The sequence below is a fragment of the Scyliorhinus torazame genome, chromosome 7 (assembly GCF_047496885.1).
Source record: "Scyliorhinus torazame isolate Kashiwa2021f chromosome 7, sScyTor2.1, whole genome shotgun sequence".
NCBI lineage: Eukaryota > Metazoa > Chordata > Chondrichthyes > Carcharhiniformes > Scyliorhinidae > Scyliorhinus > Scyliorhinus torazame.
The window spans coordinates 195,046,411-195,070,581 of NC_092713.1; the positions used below are offsets into that span (position 1 = coordinate 195,046,411).

Sequence of the window (24,171 nt, forward strand, 5' to 3'; positions counted from 1 at the left end):
GTACATGTGCCAGCGCACACGTGGACCAACTCCGGGCCCTACACGACAGCCTTTGTCACCCGGGGGTCACTCGATTGTACCATCTGGTCAAAGCTCGCAATCTGCCCTACTCCGTCGAGGAAGTACGGACAATCACCAGGGACTGCCAGTTCTGTGCGGAGTGCAAGCCGTACTTCTACCGGCCAGACCGTGCGCGCCTGGTGAAGTCTTCCCGACACTTTGAACACCTCAGCGTGGATTTCAAAGGGCCCCTCCCCTCCACTGACCGTAACACGTACATTCTCAGTGTGGTCGATGAGCACTCCAGATTCCCCTTCGCCATCCCATGACCCGATATGACGTCTGCCACCATCATCAAAGCCCTCAGCACCATCTTCACTCTGTTCGGTTTCCCTGCCTACATCCACAGTGACAGGGGATCCTCATTCATGAGCGATGAGCTGCATCAGTTCCTGCTCAGCAGGGGTATAGCCTCCAGCAGGACGACCAGCTACAACCCCCGGGGAAACAGGCAAGTAGAACGGGAGAATGGGACGGTTTGGAGGGCCGTCCAGCTGGCCCTATGGTCCAGGAACCTCCCAGACTCTCGCTGGCAGGAGGTCCTCCCTGATGCTCTGCACTCCATCCGGTCACTATTGTGCACCGCCACTAATAACACACCCCATGAACGTGTTTTTCCCTTCCCCAGGAAGTCCACATCCGGGGTGTCACTCCCAACTTGGCTCGCTGCTCCAGGACCGGTCCTTCTCCGTAGGCACATCCAACTCCACAAGGCGGACCCCTTGGTGGACAGGGTTCACCTGCTCCACGCCAACCCTCGATATGCCTACGTTGAGTTCCCCGACGGCCGCCAAGATACTGTCTCACTCAGGGACCTGTCACCGTCAGGTTCCACCCCAACATACCTCCCCCACCAATGCGCCCCGCCACCTCCCACCGCGCCGCCAATATTGACCCCACCAGACCACCTCCCCCTCCCCTTTTCTGCACAAGAGGACGAAGAGGACTTCTACACTCTCTTGGAGTTCCCCGATGACTGGCCAGCGTCAGCACCACCACCACCGCCATCAGTGCCACCTCCACCACCGCCAGCACCGACTTCGCCGCCACCGTTACGCCGCTCCCAACGAAGCACCAAAATACCGGACCGGCTGAAGCTTTGACGGACTCCGGACCGTCAACATGGACTTTTCTTTCCCTACCACTGTACATAATTGCACTAATTGTATATAGTTTCACGTCACCCCCGCCGGACTCATTTTTAACAAGGGGTGAATGTGGTGAACCACTGTAATAGGAGATGTAAGGTAGGACCCGCACTACAGGTTCACCGTAGCTCCTGCTGGCTGGCTCCGCCCAGGGAGAACTGTATAAATATGCATGACCTCCAGTGCCCTGCCATTTCGCCAGCTGCAGCAGTAGGCCACACATCTGACTGTAATAAAGCCACAGTTGTACCCAACATTAGTCTTTGTGCAATTGATCGTGCATCAGAGCTAGTGCCTGAAGCTTACTGCCAAAGGTTTAGAAATTTAAGGAAAGAATTTGATCAAAACATACATGGAGTTTGAAAGGCTCAAACAGAGTAACTTTGATATGTGGATAAAGGCTTTGAAAATAGACCAAACGTATGAAACTCTCAGAGAAATTATACTTTTGGAGGAGTTTAAAAATTCAATTCCTGATGTAGTGAGAACTCATGTGGAAGAACTGGGGCGAGATTCTCCGACCCCCGCCGGGTCGGAGAATCGCCGGGGGCTGGCATGAATCCCGGCCTCGCCGGTTGCTGAATTCTCCACCACCGGATATTCGGCGGGGGCGGGAATCGCGCCGCGCCGGTTGGCGGGCCCCTCCCCGCGATTCTCCGGCCCAGGTTTGGGACGAAGTCCCGCCGCTAAAATGCCTGTCCCGCCGGCTTAAATTAAACCACAAGGCGGCACAAGGCAGCGCGGGCGGGCTCCGGTGTCCTGGGGGGGGGGGGGCGCGGGGTGATCTGGCCCCAGTGGGTGCCCCCACGGTGGCCTGGCCCGCGATCGGGGCCCACCGATCCGCGGGCGGGCCTGTGCCGTGGGGGCACTCTTTCCCTTCCGCCTTCGCCACGGTCTCCACCATGGTGGAGGCGGAAGAGACTCCCTCCACTGCGCATGCGCGGGAATGCCGTCAGCGGCCGCTGACGCTCCCGCGCATGCGTCGCCCGGAGATGTCATTTCCGCGCCAGCTGGCGGGACACCAAAGGCCTTTTCCGCCAGCTGGCGGGGCGGAAATTCGTCCGGCGCGGGCCTAGCCCCTTAAGGTTGGGGCTCGGCCCCCAAAGGTGCGGAATGCTCCGACTGATTTGCGCCATTTTGGGCGCCAGTCGGCGGACATCGCGGCGATACCGGAGAATTTCACCCCAGTGGGTTAAAACTGCGAGATTAGCAGCGGAAATGGCAGATGATTATGAATTAGTTAATAAATCAAAGATTGGTTTCCGACATCAGTTTCAGCCGGTGAGGGATAGAAACTGGGGACATGAGAAATACTCAAGTGGTAAAGGTAAAGATGATCTGATGGGAGACAATAAAGAGAGCGAACCTCAGATTACAAAGGAAATCCAGGAGGGTGGAAAAGAAATGAAAAGTTTCAGATGTTTTCACTGTAATAAACTAGGCCAGGGAAGTCACAGTGTTGGCGGTTGAAGAAAAGCACTGGGAAGGCTGATGTGGTAAAACAGGATAAGACAGTGGGGTTTGTTAAAGTGGTAAAGGAAAGCCCAAGGGAAGCGAAGGAGGTGCAAATGATTGTCCAGCCTGTTCAAGAAGTAATTGTTAAGAAGGCGCCAGATGTCTTTAAAGAATTTACTTGTGTGGGTAAAGTTTACTCATGTGTATCAGGAGGAGCAGGTAAAGAAGTCACAATTTTAAGAGATACAGGGGCTAGTCAATCTTTAATGGTAAGAGATGAGGAATTATGTAGTTTGGAAAGAATGTTGCCAGAAAAGGTGGTGATATGTGGAATTCAGGGTGAGAGGAGTAGCGTTCCATTATATAAGGTAAGGTTGGAAAGTCCACTGAAGAGTGGTGAAGTGGTAGTAGGAGTAATAGATAAACTATCTTGTCCAGGAATACAGTTTATCTTGGGTAATGATATAGCTGGATCGCAGGTGGGAGTGATGCCTACTGTGGTTGATAAGCCAGTGGAAAATCAGACAACTGAAGTGTTGAAGGACGAATATCCTGGGATTTTTCCGGATTGTGTAGTAACAAGGTCGCAAAGTCACAGGGTAAGACAAGAGGAGAAATCAAAGAGTGAAGATCAAGATGAAGTGCAGTTATCAGAAACGATTTTTGATCAGATGGTTGAAAAACAACAAGAACAGGTGGAGGATGAGGCGGATATTTTTAATTCAGGAAAATTGGCGGAGTTACAACAGAAAGATGTGGAGATAAAACGGATATATCAGAAAGCATATACGGAAGAGGAATCTGAGAGTATACCAGAGTGTTAATACTGTAAAAGTGATGTCTTGATGAGAAAATGGAGACCTGTACATATGCAGGTGGGTGAAAAGTGGGCGGAAGTTCATCAAGTAGTATTGCTGGTAGGGTACAGAAAGGAGGTGTTGCGAGTTGCACATGAGGTACGAGTGGGAGGTCATTTGGGAATAAGGAAAACTCAAGCTAAAATCCAGAAACATTTTTATTGGCCTGGACTACATAAAGATGTAGTTGAATTTTGTCAATCATGTCACACATGTCAAGTGATAGGGAAACCTCAAGCAGTAATAAAACCAGCGCCCTTAATACCCATTCCAGCATTTGAGGAATCTTTTACAAGGGTCCTAATCGATTGTGTAGGACCGCTTCCTAAAACAAAAAGTGGGAATCAATATCTTTTGACTGCAATGGATGTGTCTACTAGGTTTCCAAAGGCCATTCCAGTACGTAATATTACAGCTCAAAGGATTGTGGATGAGTTCCTTAAATTCTTTACTAGATATGGACTACCCACAGAAATTCAATCGGATCAAGGAACGGATTTTACTTCAAAGTTATTCAAAGAAGTTATGGATAGCTTAGAAAAAAAACGCTTTAAATCAACTGCGTACCACCCAGAATCGCAAGGAGCGTTAGAAAGGTGGCATCAGACATTAAAGACAATGTTGCGGGCGTATTGTCAAGATTTTTCAGAGGATTGGGATAAAGGAATCCCATTCGTATTGTTTGCAATTAGGGTGCACCGAATGAGTCTACCAAATTTAGTCCTTTTGAACTAATTTTTGGTCATGAGGTAAGAGGACCACATAAATTGATTAAGGAAAAATTGGTGGGTGAGAAATCGGAAATTACATTGGATTACATGTCAAATTTTAGGGAACGATTAAATAGAGCAGGTGAATTGGCTAGACAGCATTTGAAAGTTGCACGAAATGTGATGAAACGGGTAGTGGACAAGAAATCCAAAGTTCGTAGTTTTGCCAGTGGGGATAAAGTTTTTGTGTTGTTACCAGTGGTAGGGGGAGCCTTTAAACACTAGGTTTTGTGGACCGTATCAGATTGAAAGGAAATTAAGTGAGGTGAATTATGTGGTTAAAAACACCAGATAGAAGGAAGATTCACCGAGTGTGTCATGTAAATGTGCTTAAAAGGTACTTTGAAAGGGAAGGAGAGAAAAAGGAGGTTTTAATAATTCTAACTCAAAGTGACGAATCAAATCCAGATGACTGTGAATTTGACATACCTCAAATTAAATTGGAAAATGAGGATATTCTTAAAAATTGGGATGAATTGTTAAGTTACCTTCCAGAGGAAAAAAGAACTGACCTGAAAGAGTTATTGATATCACATGGGCAAGTTTGTGGAGATAAATTGGGAAGTACTAAAATGGCTATACATGATGTAGATGTGGGAAATGCTGTTCCTATCAAACAACATCCATATAGACGTAATCCTTTAAAATTGGCACAGGTTAACAGAGAGATTGAGAGTATGCTGAAGAATGGCATAATTGAAGTGGGTTGCAGCCAATGGAGCACACCCATAGTGATGGTACCTAAACCAGACGGTACCCAACGGTTGTGTGTGGACTAGCGAAAGGTGAATGCAGTTACAAGAACGGACTCTTATCCTATCCCACGTTTGAAGGATTGCATTGAGAAACTGGGATAATCTGCTTTTATTTCCAACTTCCTGACGTGGAAAGAACATTTAAAACATCGTATGGAGTTCTTCGATCAACTTCAGGTGGCGGGTTTGGTGATGAACCTCGCCGAAAGTGAATTTGGAGAAGCCCGAATCACTTTCCTTGAGGAGTTTCTGATACCCTCAAGACAAAGGGAAATAACGCAATCTCCTAGCATGAATGAATTTGATCGAACAGTTGTGCAAAGGTTTTGTGGTGTGATTACTCCACTGATGGACTTGCTAAAGAAACCTAAAAAATTTCAATGGACAGTGGACTTTCAACAGGCATTTGACTGCTTGAAAGCTGTGATCACCAATGCTCCTGTATTGGAGAATTGCAAGGGACTCTGTGGTCAGATTGAACTAAAGTATCTGATTTTAAAGAGACATGCTGAAGAGTAGAGGAATGGATGGATCGTGCAGAGACTTTCTTGTTCAAAAAGAATGACAATCGAGAAGGATTTCAGTTGGAGGCAGAAGAACAAAGAAAAATGGACTATATTATTATACCTGTTTGAGTGTATTGTTTTCTTTAAATGAAAATGCATATTTACTGTGTACATTTCTTAGTGGATGGTGCAAAAGTGAAAAATTAAACTAATTTTAAGTTGATGGGTTTTTTTTTCTTGGGGGGAGGTGTCATGTGAGACTACCTTTTAGACATGATGTTTAAGCAATGTACTTTTCGAAAACAGTGATGTCATAGAGTGGGTGGAGCTCAGCTCAGTTCAGCCATTTTGCAGTTGGGTTTTGCAAGTTTGAAAAGTGCCTGGCTGGTTTTGGTGAGAGCTGCTAAAAAGTGCCTGGCTGGTTTTGCTGAGAGCAGTTTAAAAGTAGAAAGCCAGTTTGAAACAGCAGTTTGAGAAGTTCTGGTTTGCTGTGATCTACTTGAAGGGAGAAAGTCAGGTATGAGAAAGCAGCGTGGGTGTGTCTGTGGGTTTCCAGAGAGCTGCATGAAGAAAGCAAGATGCTGGAGCTGAAGTCACCCAAGCTAATATATCTCTGCCATTCTACAGAAAATATATATATCCTTTAACCTGATGTGATACTGTTTAAAGGTGTTGAGTCTCTTGGAAGTTTGAAGGAACATTTTAAGGAGTTATTTACTGTTGCAATATTTTCTGAGTTATCTCTCAAGTCATTGAGATATCCAATGTTTATTTAAGATGTTAAGTTGAGTTCATGGAATAAACAGTGTTTTGTGTTTAAAAACCCACGTGTCCATAATTGTAATCCCACACCTAGGGAAAAGCCGTGTGCTCGGACAAGCAACAAATCCATTAAAGGAAGAGGTTGGTTGAACTCCATGATACATTTTGGGGTTCTGAAAACGCCTCGCCCGTAACAATAGGGACAATGCTGTTGAAGTGTTCCATTGGCTAGCGGGCACCGTGAAGTTACGAAAAGCACAAAATAATTGCCTCTTCTTCAAGACTATGATCCTATTATGTTGCTTGTATCAGTTTGAGGCAGGTGAATATTGTGAGCAGGTTCAAACACACAAGGGCAGCACAGTAGCATTGTGGATAGCACAATTGCTTCACAGCTCCAGGGTCCCAGGTTCGATTCCGGCTTGGGTCACTGTCTGTGCAGAGTCTGCACATCCTCCCCGTGTGTGCGTGGGTTTCCTCCGGGTGCTCCGGTTTTCTCCCACAGTCCAAAGATGTGCAGGTTAGGTGGATTGGCCATGATAAATTGCACTTAGTGTCCAAAATTGCCCTTAGTGTTGAGCGGGGTTACTGGGTTATGGGGATAGGGTGGAGGTGTTGACCTTGGGTAGGGTGCTCTTTCCAAGAGCCGGTGCAGACTCGATTGGGCCGAATGGCCTCCTTCTGCACTGTAAATTGTATGATAATCTATGAAGATACCTCTCACTCACTATTTGATTCAGTCAAATGGCGATCCAAGCATGTATGCTGCTATGAAACAGTATAGATTTGTCTATTAGTGTCACCAGCCAAAGATAAAAGAACTCCTTTCTCACAGTGAGAAATTTAAAACATTCCAGGCGGTCATTTTGTGGTTATACTGCGAGGCTACCAATCCAAAGGTCTGCAGGTGAGTTCAAATTCGACCATGGCAGCTTGAGAATTTTAATTGTTACTAAAATCCCAACTGGTTCTCCAATGTTCCCGTACCCAGTCTCGTCTGAATGTTCCTCCAGTCAGGGCCTTGTTACTGTTATTATTATGTTCGGTATTGGTATTAGGACAGCACGGTGGTGTAGTGGTTAACACTGCTGCCTCACTGCGCCGAGTTCCCAAGTTCAATCCTGGCTCTGGGTCACTATCCGTGTGGAGTTTGCACATTCTCCCCATGTTTCCCCCCTCAACCCAAAGATGTGCAGAGTAGGTGGATTGGCCATGCTAAATTGTCCCTTAATTAGAAGAAATGAATTGGGTATTGTAAATTTATAAAACAAAATTGTTAGGTATGGGTTTTAAAGGATAAATGCAGTTGAGATACAGTTAAGCCATGATCTGATAACATGTTGCAATATGTTCAAGAGGCTGAATGGCCTACTCCTGTTCCTAATTTTCCTAAAAGAAATGTTTAAAACCAAGAGTTATGAAATGTTCCTACCTGTCCACTCTGCATGATACAGACTAGACCACAGAATGGGAAAATAGGTGTCAGATGCAGTTTAATGGCGAACAACGTATTGTAATAGGTGGTTAAAATAAATAGTGGTAGGAAGTACACACTACCTGATAAACAGTTTTGAATAGAATGAAGCAACAGAGAAGGCTAAGGGTTATTGTTTTTCTTCCTGCAAAAGGTAGACTTTCCATCTGATTCCATAGTGAGGTTTTTCCTGAATCAGGCCACTTGCCTGTCACGAGAGGGTTATAGCATTGCACCAGGGCCTGAGCAATAGCCTCTCCTGTTCTTGCCCCCTGCCATTGGTGTTATTGAAGGATTGTGCAGGTTGATACTCAACCTGGAGGCCACATAATGACCATAGCTTCCTTGCCCATCAAGTCCTAGGGTGGGATCCAAACCCACAGCTTCTGGTTCAGAGTGGGACGCTACCCACTGCGCCACAGGGCCTCCAGAGCTAAGGATGCACACCTTTAAAATTGGAAAAGGCCTTACAATTGCAAACAGGAATCTTTTTTTATCAGCAAGAAAGTAATATTAATTACAGTATGCACAAAGCTTTGGATTAGACTACAGCTGGAGTATGCTGCACAATTTACTTCATTATGGGAAATTTCCGAGACTAATGGAGAGGATACAGCTAAGATTCACAAGATACAGTCTGGGTGCAATAAAAATGTCCTTTTTCAGTGGAATACAGAAGGTTAATCAAGCATCTACTGGAGGTTATAAGATGACTGAATGAATAGTGAAATATTCTTTCCCTAGATTCGTGAGCTATTAACAAGGGGACATAGAATCAAGATTAGAACATGAAAGGCAAGCCAGAATGACTTTTTTGTGCTGTCAAAGAATTTGAGTAGGAGGCAGTGATGGGGGATGATGTTTGGATATATCTAGCACAGATATGATAGGCTGAATGCCCTATTTCTGTACTGTAGATTCTACGAGCTTATTATTGCACATCTTAGAGGTGTTACTGCCAAGATTCAATACAGTCAGCAGCTTCAGTGCAGAGTTGTGATGTGAAAACTGCAATGTAACAGGGCTATCAGATATAAATTATTCTAGGTACAGTATGTCTGACCTTATATCCTTCACTTGTGTTATCAACACCTGACTAAGTCAAGGTTTGATGCTGCTTTATTCATTATCATTTGTTCTTCCCAATTTATTTTAACCTGCACCAAACTGGCTCCTGTTCATTTTGGGAAAGAGTCAGTCATTAAATTGAATATGTTTGTGTTATGGACTGGAGGTGGGGAATGGGGGTGTGGTTGATGTTAATTTAAATGGCATTAATTTTGAATCTCACTATCCATCCATAAACAGAACGGTGTTTTTGATTTGCTTCCCCCTTTATAAGCGGTGGGGTATTTGCCTTGATTTTGGTGTGATCCAATTTTCATTAATAGCCCCACAGCAAACTCAAGATATACTCAAAATGAGGGAGGAGGGTCACAATGTTGCCTCCTTTGCATTCGTACAGTAAAATGGTATAGAAAAAAAAGAAAGATTTGCAGTGCAGAGACCACAGAGAAAGAAATATTGTTTCCCATGGGTTCCAGCATCCAGAATCAAAGTCCAACACAGTCCAAAGATGTGCAGGTTAGGTGGATTGGCCATGATAAATTACCCTTAGTGTCCAACGTTGCCCTTAATGTTGGGTGGGTTACTGGGTTATGGGAATGGGGTGGAGGTGTTGACCTTGGGTAGGGTGCTCTTTCCAAGAGCCGGTGCAGACTCGATGGGCCGAATGGCCTCCTTCTGCACTGTAAATTCTATGATCTATGATTTCTTCACGGACTGGTGGGTTGAAAACCAATGCTGGATAATTCACTTTTCTGGTGATGTTGACTTCAGTGAGATGACACGCAGGAATGAACCAATCTTACAGATGATGGTCCATAATTTCCAGCAAATGCAGTGTAGATGGAACTAGGTGTCTAACTGAGACCAGAGCTCCTTGTCTGTGAGCCTGCTGGTCAGATGGTAAAAAAGGCAGCCTGAAACTTTGCAGTTCAGCAAAGCAATAAACTGGTTCCACAAGCCAGAGGCCCATGTAACATGACTCCCACTTCTACACACTGTCTTTGACAAGGGTTGTGTATCCCTTGCCTGGGTTCCCGAGATTGTTAAATGTCTCAACCATTAAACATTGAAAGAAAGGTTGTGGGGCCCTTTGTCTTAGCAGACAAGGAGACTCCTGTTGGCCATCTGGGTTATGAAATGCAGATGGCCATTGTATAGCTCTCTTTGAATTTAATCAGTGCAACCCTCAGGTGGTTGATAGTGGCTCTTCAGGAATAACGAGGTACAAGTATCACCGAATCTGTCAGGCAGCTTCTTTTGTTCAGGGTCACAGACAAATTCAGCCATTTTAGATCTTTGTCCAGTTGGACATTTTTAGAGATAGCAATGAACATATCTCTATATATTTTATATTTAAAACATTTACAAGTTGATTTCTTAGTCCTTCGCACTACTTTGGTTCTTCAGTCATGGGGTTGTGAGCTGGACAAACTGGAGAAGCATTTCCTGTAATTGATAGACTATGGGCACGATCGAACAGCCACATTACCCCTGAAAAGCTGCGGCCACAATACAATGTGGCCGATAAAAGCCGGAAACCCCGCTCCTGGGATCTACCCGGCACGCCACGCCGTTGCGATGTGAATCCCAACCAGTAGGCGGGATCACTTTTTGGCAATTCTGTATATTAGAGCAAGACAGCTAGTGCCACTCTAATATGCAGTTTCCCAAGACACCTGAGGCATTGGGATCTATTCCCTTCGCCTCGGAGACCTCAGGCGAGTGCCGTTCAGCCACAAACGGGATGGAACGGCACTCCAAGGAGATTGGAGGCCCCCAGGTGCTTGCCCTCTAGGCAGGGTGGTACCCTGACACTGCTGGTGCCACCTGAGCACTCTGGCACTGCAAGCCTGGAAGCTTGACAGTGCCACCTGGGTGCCAGCCTGGCACTGCCAAGGTGCCCGGCAAGTGCTGGGAAGCACGTGGCTAAATAGCTCACTATGGGCCTTGTTCCTATTTAGTTAAATCTTGTCCAATGGTTCTGAAAATCAGGTTGAAAATTACAGGTATATTTTTGCATCCAGGCTGATCGGAAAAAAGTACACCAAAGTTTTACATCTGAGTCTTTCACATTCTAAGTAACCATGCTTTTATCTTCTCTTTTGCGAGTAAACCTCATGGAAATATTGTAAGGATGAAGTGACACATTAAAAGGCAGTGAAAACTTAAAGATAGCCAGATTTGAGTCAGCTTCTGTCATTCATATTTATTTAAGTAAACTCTATTTGTGAAATAAATCTGCAATGAATTCCAATGGATACAGCGACATTGCTCTAACTGGCTGTGTGCATATGATGGTGGAGTGAGTTTATCAAGGGGGTATGTGCAAGGGGGCAGCACGGTAGCACATGTGGATAGCGCTGTGGCTTCTGTCATGAGAATGTCGCTTTAAGAAATGTTTGGCTGCTCATGTTACTGCAGTGATGTCAGAGTGTGGGTGGAGCTGAGCTCTGGTTCTGCTTTTTAGTTTCACTTTGAGAAAAGCTTGAGTGTGTCTGTCTTTTTGGTTTCATTTTTCAGAGTTTTGCAGCTGAAGTCAGCCAAAGCAGCTGTACTGTTGATCTCTCTCTGTCATGAAGGACTATCTCTTGATCATTTGGTGAATTCAGAAATTTAAATGTTTTCAGTATTGAATGTAAACCCTGATGTGCTTCTGTTTAAAGGTTGTTAAGTCTTTTGGATGTTAAAAGGACAGCTTAAAGGATTACTTAGTGATGTATTCTTTGGGGGTTAACTTTGAATTAATGGTTGCTAAGATATTCACTGTTTGTTTTAAAAAGGTTAACTTGAGTTCATAGAATAAACATTGTTTTGTTTTAAAAAATACTTTTCCATTTCTGCTGTACCACACCTCTAGAGTGGACCGTGTGCTCCCCATACCACAATCTATTAAAAGTTGTGGGTCAGGTGAACTCCATGATACACTTTGGGGTTCTCTAAACCCTGACCCATAACACTTCACAGCGCCAGGGTCCCAGGTTTGATTCCCCGCTGGGTCACTGTCTGTGTGGAGTCTGCACGTTCTCCCCGTGTCTGCGTGGGTTTCCTCCGGGTGCTCCAACTTCCTCCCACAGTCCAAAGACGTGCAGGTTAGGTGGATTGGCCATGATAAATTGCCCTTAGTGACCATAAAAGGTTAGGAAGGGTTATTGGGTTACGGGGATAGGGTGAAGGTGAGGGTTTAAGTGGGTCGGTGCAGACTTGATGGGCTGAATGGCCTCCTTCTGCACTGTATGTCCTATGTTCTATGTATGACTTTTCTCTGGATTTGATTCTTGGTTAGCTGAGCGCAGGAAGAGAAATGGTGGGTTTGCTATAATTGATTGTTGTGCTCCTCGGTTAAAAAAGAGAAAGTCTCTTGGTTTATTGTGTCTCGGAATCAATATGGAGAGAGCAATGGGTTGAATTCACCAGCAGCAGAGGTGTAAAGTAGATAGTAGTGAGAATTGGTGCACCCACATAGGCACTATCAATTGAAGGGAAAGTCAAGCAGACAGCTAACTTGGCACTAACCACTTTTGACAAGTTGCTCTAAGCACCAGACTCGCAAATAGCAACAAAAATAACCCCTCCAGATAAGTATCCTCGCCACTGAGTCAGTAGGTCCCATTCCTGAGACTTGAACAAATAAACCAATTTGACACTCCACTGCAGTACTAGGGGAGTGCTGCATTGTTGTTTGATGGAGAAGGTAAAATGAGGCTCAGTTTCCTCTCTTTGGTGGATGTAAATGATCCTGCAGCTCCTTTTCATAAGCGAGTGAAGCAGTTCCCTTTGGTGCCTTAGCCAACATTCAGCCTTCAATCATGACCCTAAAATAGATTATCTCTTCACCTCTTTGCTGTTTGTGGGATTCTGCTGTGTACAAATTAGTTCCTGTAATTCAAAAGTGACGACACTTCCAAAAGCTTTTTATTGGCTATAAAGCCCTTTGAGATGTCCTGAGGTTGTGAAAGGTGCTCTATAAATGCAAGTCCTCACCTTCTTTCTTATACATCCTCCAATGAAGGGATTACCAGGATAAATTTATTGTTCCCAATGAGGTGTCAACACGGTAACCTAGTTTTCCAACCTGAGCTCTGGGTGAGAGAATCTCTCCAGGGAATGTGGGATCACTGAAGCTGCCTAAGTGTAAAAGGAAGGAATGAATCAGTGTATGTCTGGCTGGGAGTGCAAAGTGAAGCATAACTATGGGAGAATGAGTTGAATATTACAGGCATCATCATAAAATGCCAGTGATACTGAACAACAGTATATTTGCTTCACTTGGTCTGACATCCAAATTGTGCTGCTCAAGCTACTGTTAGCTCAAGATTCGCTGATCCAGTTAGTTTTAGAAGCGCACTAGCTGGTTTGTATCAATGAAGAACTGCTCTTTATATCAGAGAATACCAGTTATTCACTCCTCTTTACAGACACAATAACAGGGAACATTCAGTTCTAACACTGGAGTACAAAAGTGAATCTGATTTCTATTTCTCTCTTCTCGCCGCTTGTCAATGGAACTTCCTATTGAAGCCACCCCATGATGTCAGGAAACCCACACGTGGGGGTGCGCTGCCAGAAAGAAGAGTGAATCCCCCAATGGCCGGAGAATTATGGCCTATGTTTTTATTAGTCTTTACTATTATATGTATATATATATATATATATATATGTTATATCTATATGTGGGCAGCATGGTAACACAGTGGTTAGCACAATTGCTTCACAACTCCAGGGTGCCAGGTTCGATTCCTGGCTGGGTCACTGTCTGAGTGGAGACCCCACGTTCTCCCCGTGTCTGCATGGGTTTCCTCCGGCTGCTCCGGTTTCCTCCCACAGTCCAAAGATGTGTGGGTTAGGTGGATTGGCCATGCTAAATTGCCCTTAGTGGCCAAAAAGGTTAAATGGGGGTTGCTGGGCTACGGGGATAGGGTAGATGCATGGGCTTGAGTAGGGTGCTCTTTGTAAGGGCTGGTGCAGACTTGATGGGCCGAATGGCCTCCTTCTGCACTGTAAATTCTATGATTTTATGATTCTCTATAAGGATTTGATAGATGTTGAGAAGATGTTTCTACTTATTGAGGGAATGACTAATTATGTAGGCAGTCACTAATAATTCCAATAGTAAATGAAAGAAAAAGACCTTTCCCTAAAGAGGAGTTAGGCTGTAAGCCTGCTGGCACAAAGAGTACATGAAGTGAATAGTGTGGATGCCTTTAAGGGGAAACTGGACAAACACATGAGGGCGAAAGGTACAGAAGGTTGTGCTGCTAAGGTTAGATGAAGAGGAACGGAAGGAGGTTTGTGTGTAGCTCAAACACCATCATGAACCAGTTGGGCCGAATGACTTCCTGCTGAGCTGCACATTCTATGAAATGTTGCTGCTTAGCAATTACGCGAGATAGGCCTCATGAAATCGAAGAGCTTAATCCATGATGCACTTAGAAGATTCCCAGCAAGGGAATGTCTGAGGTGAGACGCTGCTTAAGCATCCTCAATCGACATTAATGATGTATGTTTCCTCAGTCAGTTGAACTGGTATTGTTGAAGGCAGAAACTGGCAATTGCACTGTTTCAGAAAGGGGAAGTAGCCTGAGGCTCACCTGGGATTTAAGAGCTGGCACAGATGATTCAGGATATGTCTGGGAAAGATTTCACTTTTGGGCCACAGTTTTCTATCGGCATAACAAGTGTCAGCCAATGACCATCGGCAACAAAAATGTATCTGACTATCTCACCTTGACAGCTAATGATGTATCCATCATTGAGACCCCGATTATCAACTGCCTGGGGGTTACCATTGACAAGGAACTGAAACGCACTAGCTAAATAAATGCTTTGGCTTCAAGAGTGGGTCTGAGGCTGCCAATTCTGCAGTGAGTAACTCATTCCTGACTCCCGAAAGCACAAGTCAGGAGTGTGATGAAAGACTCACCACTGATCTGTATAAACACAGCTCCAACAATGTTTAAGAAGCTCGACACCATCCAGGACAAAACAGCCTTAAACATTCACTCCCTCCACCACCGATGCATAGTGGCAGCAGTGTGTACCATCTCAAAGATGCACTGCAGCAATTCACCAAGGGAAGTTCTTCAACAGCACCTTCCCAAACCATGACCTCTACCACCTGGAAGGATAAGGGCAGCAGATTAATGGGAACAATACCATCGGTATATTCCCCTCCAAGCCACACATCATGCTGACTTGGAACTATCGGCGTTCCTTTACTGTCACTGGGTCAAAATCCTGAAACTCCCCTTTTAACGGAACTATGGGTGTACCCGCATCACATGGACTGCAGCAGTTCAAAAAAGTGGCTCAACATCACCTTCTCAAGGGCAACTAGGGATGGGCAATTGACATTGCCAATGGTGCTTACATCCCATGACAATTTAAAAATACAGTGAGGCTAAGGGTGAGGCTCTCTATTTATATCAAGATGCTACAGGAACTTCAGGCAAGGCGGCAAATTTATAGTGACACGTGAATATCCATTTCAGTTGTGCCACTCTGGTATTTGCTTCATGAAGTGACATCTCGGTATCTTTCTTGCTATAGAAATGGTGTGAATGTTAAATAATGGTTTAATAGAAAACTTATGGTAATGAGTTAGTGATGTAGACCATGATACAATAGTGACATCAGTTGTCATGGGCTGGAGATTCTGTAGGGCAGAAGGAGAACAGTCTGTACCCAAGAGAGATATGCCTACCGAATATCTCATCATATATATAGTGTAAATAAGCCTGTTTGAAGCAACTACTTGAGTCAGACTAATTACTCAAGATAAGATAGGCCTCATAATTAACATATGAAACTGTGAATGTGGTTTATGTGCACAGTTGATGCGAGCTAAACTCACCATAGAAAGTGTAGTCTTGTCCTTTCATATCTAAGTATTTTATAAAGGTGTGATACATCTTACTTACTACCAATCAACCTATATGGCACTGATGATTAACAATTAAATGTGAGGTCTCATTCCCTCAGTTATTAATTGTTAGAGATTTTAAAAATGTAAAATTTCAAGTTCTTTTCACTTTTCCTTTCTGTCTCTTTACCTTCTCGCTATCTTGTTCTTAATCTTGTCTTTCTTTTCCTCTCTTTATTGCTCTTTCTGTACCTGAACTGACTTGATATTAAGACCATAAGACATAGGAGCAGAATTAGGCCACTAGGCCTATCAAGTCTGCTCCGCCATTCAATCATGGCTGATATTTTCTCATCCCCATTCTCCTGCCTTCTCCCCATAACCCCTGATCCCCTTATTAATCAAGAACCTATCGATATCTGTCTTAAAGCTACTCAGTGAATTGGCCTCCACAGCCTTCTGAGGCAAAGAATTCCACAGATTCACCACCCTCTGGCTGAAGAAATTCCTCCTCATCGCTGTTTTAAAGGATCGTCCCTTTAGTCCGAGATGGTGTCCTCCGGTTCTAGATTTTCCTACAAGTGGAAACATCCCCTCCATGTCCACTCTATCCAGGCCACGCAGTATCTTGTAAGTTTCAATAAGTTCCCCCCCATCCTTCTAAAGTCCAACGAGTGCAGACCCAGAGTCCTCAAACGTTCCTCATACGACAAGTTCTTTATTCCAGGGATCATTGTTGTGAACCTCCTCTGGACCCTTTCCAAGGCTAGCACATCCTTCCTTTGATACGGGGCCCAAAACTCATCAGAGGACGATTATGCAGTTCTACCTCAGACGCTGTTTGCAACCTACAGCGAGCGGGTCTGAAAATGTCAGAGAGAATCAACCTCTGTGTACAACTTCACGCAGGCACTTGTTTCAAAACATCAGTGTTTAGGAAGTGATGAAGTAAGTTAGGTGAAGCATGAATGTCTTTAATGCCAACATATCAGGGATTAAACCATGGTGCACAGAGGATACATTTCAATCTGATTAATGTGCCATTATTTTCATAATTACCGGCATTGAGTGAAAACAGCTAAAAGATGTGAGCTCCAAATTAGCTCCTGTTCTCTGTATAATGTTAAATTTATATCCTGCAGTCAACTGATTGACTGAAAAAAGTAGCACAGCAAAAAGGAACTGGTAATTTGTTTGAAGTTCCTCTCCTGCATGTTCTCCCCATTTCTCCCACTGGAAAATCGGATTCCAGCTGAGATGCACTTGTGTAGGTGCTGCCTTGCTGTCACTGCCTCAGTGAGCATTGGCTAGGTTGCTGAGGGGTTTGAGCATTGATCCCACATTCTTCTCTCACCCCCACAAACGCACAGCTTCCTGCAAGAGTCAGTGAGCATCTTGACGTCTACCTCAGTGAAATGAAGTCAATTTTCAGTTAGCTCCTTTGCTGTCAATGGACACTGACTCTTGTTGAGGTACAGGCCTGCAGGCAGTGGCCTCTTCCTCTGTATCTCAGCAAGGCCGCTATCCTTCAGGGAGATTGATTGTCAGCGGCCTCTCCAACTCCGATTGTGTGGGGGTTGGGGACGGGAAGTCGGCCATTGCCCAGTCTCCAGATGAGAACTTGGACAGCTATGAGGAGTCGATCCTGCTGCTAACCTTCAAGCCAATTGTCGAACAGAGGTTGCTATTCCAGCTTAGAGTGACAGCAGACTTACCCCCCCAGCCTCCTCTTTTGAAAAGGCTGTTGAATCTCTGAATCATTTTACAATATTGTGGAAATTCTAAACCCCCAAAACCAATGGGTTTGGGTCAGGGGAGGAGTAAAAATATTTTCCTCGGGTGGGTGAGCAACATTCTGCGCAGAGTCAGGTTGTTCATTTAACGATGACCAGCCTCAGATTTAATTTTTGCCCTTGCTGGCTGGGTTTCCTCTCCATTCCCTGGTTGTGGCCTAGTGTCACAGGCCTTGTCACCTTTGATGCTGCCTTGCCCCAGTTGGGAAATAGAGACTTTGGGTGGGATTTTCCAATGTATTTTCTGGTGGTGGAGGTGGTTCGTCTGTAGTGATCTCAGTATGTGCATGTACATAAGGGGTTAATGTGTAATCAGTAGCACCACATGATCCTGGACCAAGAGGAGAATAAAAAGCAACCACATGGTGTCTCTCTCTCTCTTGGGTGCACTGTGACCAGGGCAGTATCAGATTAGATCTGATGGCTAGTGGAGTTATGTATAGTTACTGTAGTTAGATCTTGTTAACCTTATCACTAGTATCAAAGTTAAAGTAAAGAACTCATGCAATTATTGTTATAGTTACTCAATAAACCTTTTGTTACTACTGGACGAGTTTGAGTCTTTTTCATCGAGATTCAGAAGACCCCATCATTAACCAAGGATTGAGTAGCACATGTTACCTACCACACAGGTAACAAAACATGGTATCAGGCGTGTTGGCTTTAACAGAACTAGTGAGATTAGGTTAGACAAAAAAAGAGCAAAAAATTCAGACTGGATATTCGACTGTAGAAGACTTTGCAGCAGATGGATCCTTGACAACTAAACGATTTGGTGAACCACGTTCAAGTATCAATGCAGCTGAAAACTGACGGTAACTTAAGTAATAACTGGAAAATGTTCATACAAAAGTTCCAAGTATATATGGCAGCTAATAATTTAAACACGGTCTCTGAAGAAAGGAAAATAGCAATACTACTCGGAAGAGCAGGATATGAAGCTATAGAGATCGATAACTCCTTTAATTTCTTGAACGGTTAAGACAAAACTAAATTTAACGTGATTATCGCAAAACTTGAAGAACACTGTAAAAGTCAGTCTGGTGAGATGCTGGAAAGATTTATCTTTTGGCATAGATGCCAGAGAAACGGTGAGCCCATCACTGATTTTATTACAGACCTCCAGGTACTAGCACAAGGCTGTAATTATGCTGATTTCAGAGATGCTATGATATTGGATCAATTAACTTATGGACTATCTGAAAAAAATTTGAGAGAAGAACTTTCACAAAAAAAGTATTTAACATTAGAAATTGCTATACAAAAAAACCTTGCTTTTGAACAAAGATTACACCATTACACATGAGAACACCACCCACCAGGTACGCGGTACATACTCGTGCGACTCGGCCAACGTTGTCTACCTCATACACTGCAGGAAAGGATGTCCCGAAGCGTGGTACAATGGCGAGACCATGCAGACGCTGCGACAACGAATGAACGGACATCGCGCGACAAGCACCAGGCAGGAATGTTCCCTTCCAGTCGGGGAACACTTCAGCAGTCAAGGGCATTCAGCCTCTGATCTCCGGGTAAGCGTTCTCCAAGGCGGCCTTCAGGACGGGCGACAACGCAGAATCGCCGAGCAGAAGCTTATAGCCACGTTCCGCACACATGAGTGCGGCCTCAACCGGGACCTGGGATTCATGTCGCATTACATTCATCTCCCACCATCTGGCCTGTGAAATCCTACCAACTGTCCTGGCTTGACACAATTCACACCTCTTTAACCTGGGGTTACCCCATCTCTGGATCTGTAACGATTTAATCACCTGCTAATGCTCACATTCCAAGGATTGTCTGGCATCTTTGAATCTGTCTATATATATGTTTCTGGAACATACCTCTTCATTCACCTGAGGAACGAGCAGCGCTCCGAAAGCTAGTGACATTGAAACAAACCTGTTGGACTTTAACCTGGTGTTGTGAGACTTCTTACTGTGCTCACCCCAGTCCAACGCCAGCATCACCACATCATGAACAAAAACAAAATCAATACTTTGGGCGCTATTCTCCCCCCCACGCCGGGGGGGAGAATCGCTGGGGCACCGCACGAATCGCGCCACGCCGCCCCGACCCCCGCACGCGATTCTCCCACCCTCCGGAAACCAGCGGCGCGCGATTCGCACCGGGCCACTCGGAGAACCGGCAAGCGGCGATTCTCCAACCCGGATGGGCCGAGCGGCTGCTACGACACGACAGGTTCCCGACGGCGCCGTCGACCCCTGGTCGCTGCCGGGGGGAACTCTGCGGAAACGCTTAGTGGAGCGTGGGGGGGGGCGGATTGTAGGGGAGGGAGGGGGGCTCCTTCACCGGGGTGGCCTCCGATGGGGTCTGGCCTGCGATCGGGGCCCTTCGATCGGCGGGCCGGCCTCCCCCCCCCCCCCCCCCCCACTGGGCCTACCTCCTTCCGCGCGTGGCCTCAGAACTGTTCCCCGCGCATGCGCAGGATGGCACGGCCCAACTGCGCATGCGCAGGATTGGGTGCCCTAACTGCGCATGAGCGGCGTGAACCGCTCCAGCCCCGTGCTGGCCCCTTATGGGGGCCAGAATAGGTCATGCCCGGGCCCTGTTCGCGCCGTCGTGAAACGTGACGGCGTTCACGACGGCGCGAACACTTGGCCTCCATATTGGAAAATTGCCCCCTTTGAGTCTTTCCAAAGACAGAATCATTATCTCGAAACAAAATCCGTAAAAATGGCGCGAATACTCACCACGAGGCAGAGGCAGAATCTCACTCGATGCAACAGCACATTTTGATTGGCTGCCATCTTGCGTGAGAGCGTTCCGGCCAGTACGCACTACCCTAAATGACGAAATCCGGTGAAACAGTGTTCTGCGCATGAGCAAGAAGCCACGCATGCGCAGTTGCGAAAAGAGTGCACAGTAAAGGAAACTCGGATTGCGCATGTGCAATCAAGCCCTGTGCATGATGTCATGAGCAGCATGACGTCAGAAGACCCGGACCAAGCCCACCTGAAAAGGAAATGCACAAAAATTGAAAAAAAAGAAATTTAAAGCTGCAAAACCCAATTTTCTTACCTCAAAAGACCTGAACTTACACCAGCAATTGAAAATAACTTTCACAACACCCTGGCACAAGCAATCTGCACCACCCAAAGTGAAGAGCACAATGACAACTCCGAAACAAAAAGAGATGATTTGTCTATCGAACAATACACACAATACTACTCAGACATGGCTGAGTTATTCAGATCTGCTGATCACAGCATCAGCAACACGGTTGCACAGCTCAACACGACTCTACTCATGATAGATGAATCCAATACCATGATGCCATGGCAGATCGTCGATACATTGGATGACAGCAACCTGTCAAATACCCAAGAAGAAGACAACGCCACACAGAGAGTGATGACAGACTCCACAGCGAGACCACTGCACAACTCCACACAGAGAGCGATGAAAGACTCCACAGCGAGACCACTGCACGATTCCACACAGCGAGCGATGATAGGCTCCACAGAGAGAGCGATACAAGCCTCCACAGAGAGCTCGTTGACAGACTCCAAAATGGAAGCAACTCAAGACTCCATAGCGAAGTCCATGCATGAACAAGACCATGAAGATCTATCAAGCTTATTTGAGCCACCAGAAGAAGACTATGACAGTGTACCCAGCTTATTTGAGCCACCAGAAGAAGACTATGAAAGTCTACCCAACTCATTTAACCAACAAGGAGACACTGAATGTCTACCAACTGTATGTGAGACAAATGACGAAGAAATCACAATTCCCATACAGGATGTGCAGGATCACAGCGAGACTGACAGATCTCAGCTCGTCTACACAGAACCACTCAACAATCAGAGGAGGGCTACTCATGAGTCAAGAGAGACCACGTCAAATGAAATCGTGATGATTTTGACTCCAGAAGAGGAGCACCAAGAAACCACAGGTGATTCAAATGAACCAAAAATAACTCCAGAAGAGGAGCACAAAGAAATCAATGATGATTCAAGTGAACCAGAAATGACTCCAGAAGAGGAGTAACAAGGAAGCAAAGCAGAGAAATCAAATCCACCACAAATGACTGATGTCACTAACTTCAATGCAACATCAGATCATTCTCACAATTCTCAAGAAGAAACACTCAATGTAACAGATACCACAATGGACACTGACACCAATAACTGTGACAATGACCCAAATCATCCACACGGAACACTCATTAAGCGTAATAAGAACAACAAAGACAACAAGAAGCACAACAGAAACATCAAGCACGACTAAAACAACAACAAGAACGACAACAACAAGAACAACAACAACAAGAACGGCAACAACAAGAACGACAACGAAAACAACAAAGACAGAAACGACAGAAACAACAATGAAACAACGACCTGTACAACATGGTACAACTCTGCACATGAAGGACAATGCCACAGCACACTGCAAAACAATGGCAAGACTACAAACATGCCATGGCATGACAAAAAGTCTCACGAATTCACATCTGCTGCAGAACAAGCAAGCACACCAGCTTTCAAGGCAGATGACACACTAGGTCAATACCGCAAGCACAGGAAAAAGTCCAGGTCAGACAACGGTGTAACACAGAATCGCTACCACAAGCATAGAGGAAAAAAAAGAAAGTCTAAATCAGACAGCAAAGTGATTCGACCATTCAAACACCTCATGATGACTTGTTGGTCAATCAAACGCAAGAACACTGATGATGCTCACAAAGAAATGACGACATCAACATCACCACTTCGACAACAGAAGAAGAAAGCAACTCAACCGAACAAATTTATAAAGTTTGCACTCACAAATATTTTCATTAAGATTTGACTCATAAATATTAATTGGCTTTGTATAATCATCAAGATCATCACAACTTGTACATAACATCATTTGTCTACCTATTTCATGCAAGGAAAAAAATCTAAGAGGCTAAATGTATTAACATTTGACGGACTAACTCATTGATTTTATGCCTTTGCAAACTGCATCCATTATGTTTGTTCAATTTCCTTCACAACATACAGAAAATATGTAACACGATAAAAAGGGGGATGTAGTGATCTCTATATGTGCATGTACACAAGGGTAAATGTGTAATCAGTAGCACCACACGATCACTACTAGAGGGCTGGACCAAGAGGGGTATAAAAAGCAACAACATGGTGTCTCTCTCTCTCTCTTGGGTGCACTGTGACCAGGGCAGTATCAGATTAGTTCAGATGGCTAGTGGAGATCCGTATAGTTACTGTAGTTATATCTTGTTAACCTTATCAAAGTTAAAGTAAAGAACTCATGTAATTATTGTTATAGTTACTCAATAAACCTTTTGTTACTACTGGACGAGTAAGAGTCTTTTTCATCGAGATTCAGAAGACCTCATCATTAACCAAGGATTGAGTAGCACATGTTACCTACCACACAGGTAACAAAATAGTTCATCACTGGCTAGTGACAGGATCTTCTGGTTCCGCCAATGTCTATGGGTATTGTCCATGCCCTGAACCCTCTGCCACGGGGGTCATCATCTGAGGTGCGGGATGATCCCGCCGGAGGGAAGGACCTGAAAATTTTGGCTTTTCTTTGCTAACTTTCGGGTTTCCCAACCACAAAATAACCACCCCACACCTCCCCCATCTCCCAAGTCCAACCCGACCTACTGGATAATATCAAGTGTCTGGAAGTCTATTAAGGCAAGGAAACTTAATTCGGAAGTTAAGTGAATCAACTTTATTCACAGATTCATTTGTGTCAATGAAGAATCTTGCTTCGAACACCTTGAAGTATGCTTTGCAGTCTTGACTCACAGCTATGGAGTACAGAGTACAGATATGGAGCTAACTCTAGTCGAAGGGGATGATTTTGTGCCTGCATTCGTCGAGAGTGTAAAAGGCGATGTGGGCGCAAAACGTCACGAGGGTTGGGAAATACGATTGTCGCTAGCGAGATCTCGTTTCCTGATTTTTCCTGCTCCTCACCGGTGACATAATAAGGTTCTCGTCCACAAAGCGCGGGGACTTCATTTCACTATAGTTTGTTAAATTTGAATATTAACGGACTTCCCTGCCACATGATCCCCCCTCGCTAAATATTCAAACCTCATTGAGGTGACATCACAAGGTTTGCAACACCTTCAAAAGAACTGGATTCAATCGAATAGATCCCACCAGGGGTGCCAAGGTAAGTATAGCCCCGAGGGAGGAGAGGGACATGTCTGGCAATGGTTGGCACTGCCCTCTGGCACAGGTTGGCAGTGCAAACCTGGTAATGTCCACCTGTGCCAGGGGGCAGTGGCAGGGGAGGGCTCTCTGGGCAGCCCCATTGGCAGGGGTTCCCATTATGTGTGGTCGGGTTGGCAGGGATAAAGGCTGATGCCTTTGAAGAGGGGACTTGCCAGTGAAGGGGGGTGGAGGAGGACTTGCCAATGAAGAGGGGGAGGGGGACTTACCAGTCAAAGGGAGTAGAGCCTGCAAAACTACCGAGGTAGTGGGCAGGGAAAGAGAGTCCCTAACATTTGTTTGTTTGGGGTGTGGACAGAGAGCACCCAATACCTTCATGGCTGGGGGCGGCGGAGGTGAATAGCTTCTTGTTGGGAAGGGGTGGAGAGCTCCTGATACCCATTGTTGGCAGGAAGGGGTTAAAATGAGCTTGGGGGATGGTTTAGCACAGTTGGCTG

At 45.2% G+C, this 24,171-nt stretch overlaps 1 protein-coding gene across 1 annotated transcript in view; it reads left to right on the forward strand.

Moving 5' to 3' along the window:
- The window catches only part of LOC140426764 (dedicator of cytokinesis protein 2-like), a 1,003,703-nt gene that overhangs the window by 437,574 nt on the left and 541,958 nt on the right, over positions 1 to 24,171 (forward strand). The gene's annotated exons all lie outside the window — the stretch shown is intronic.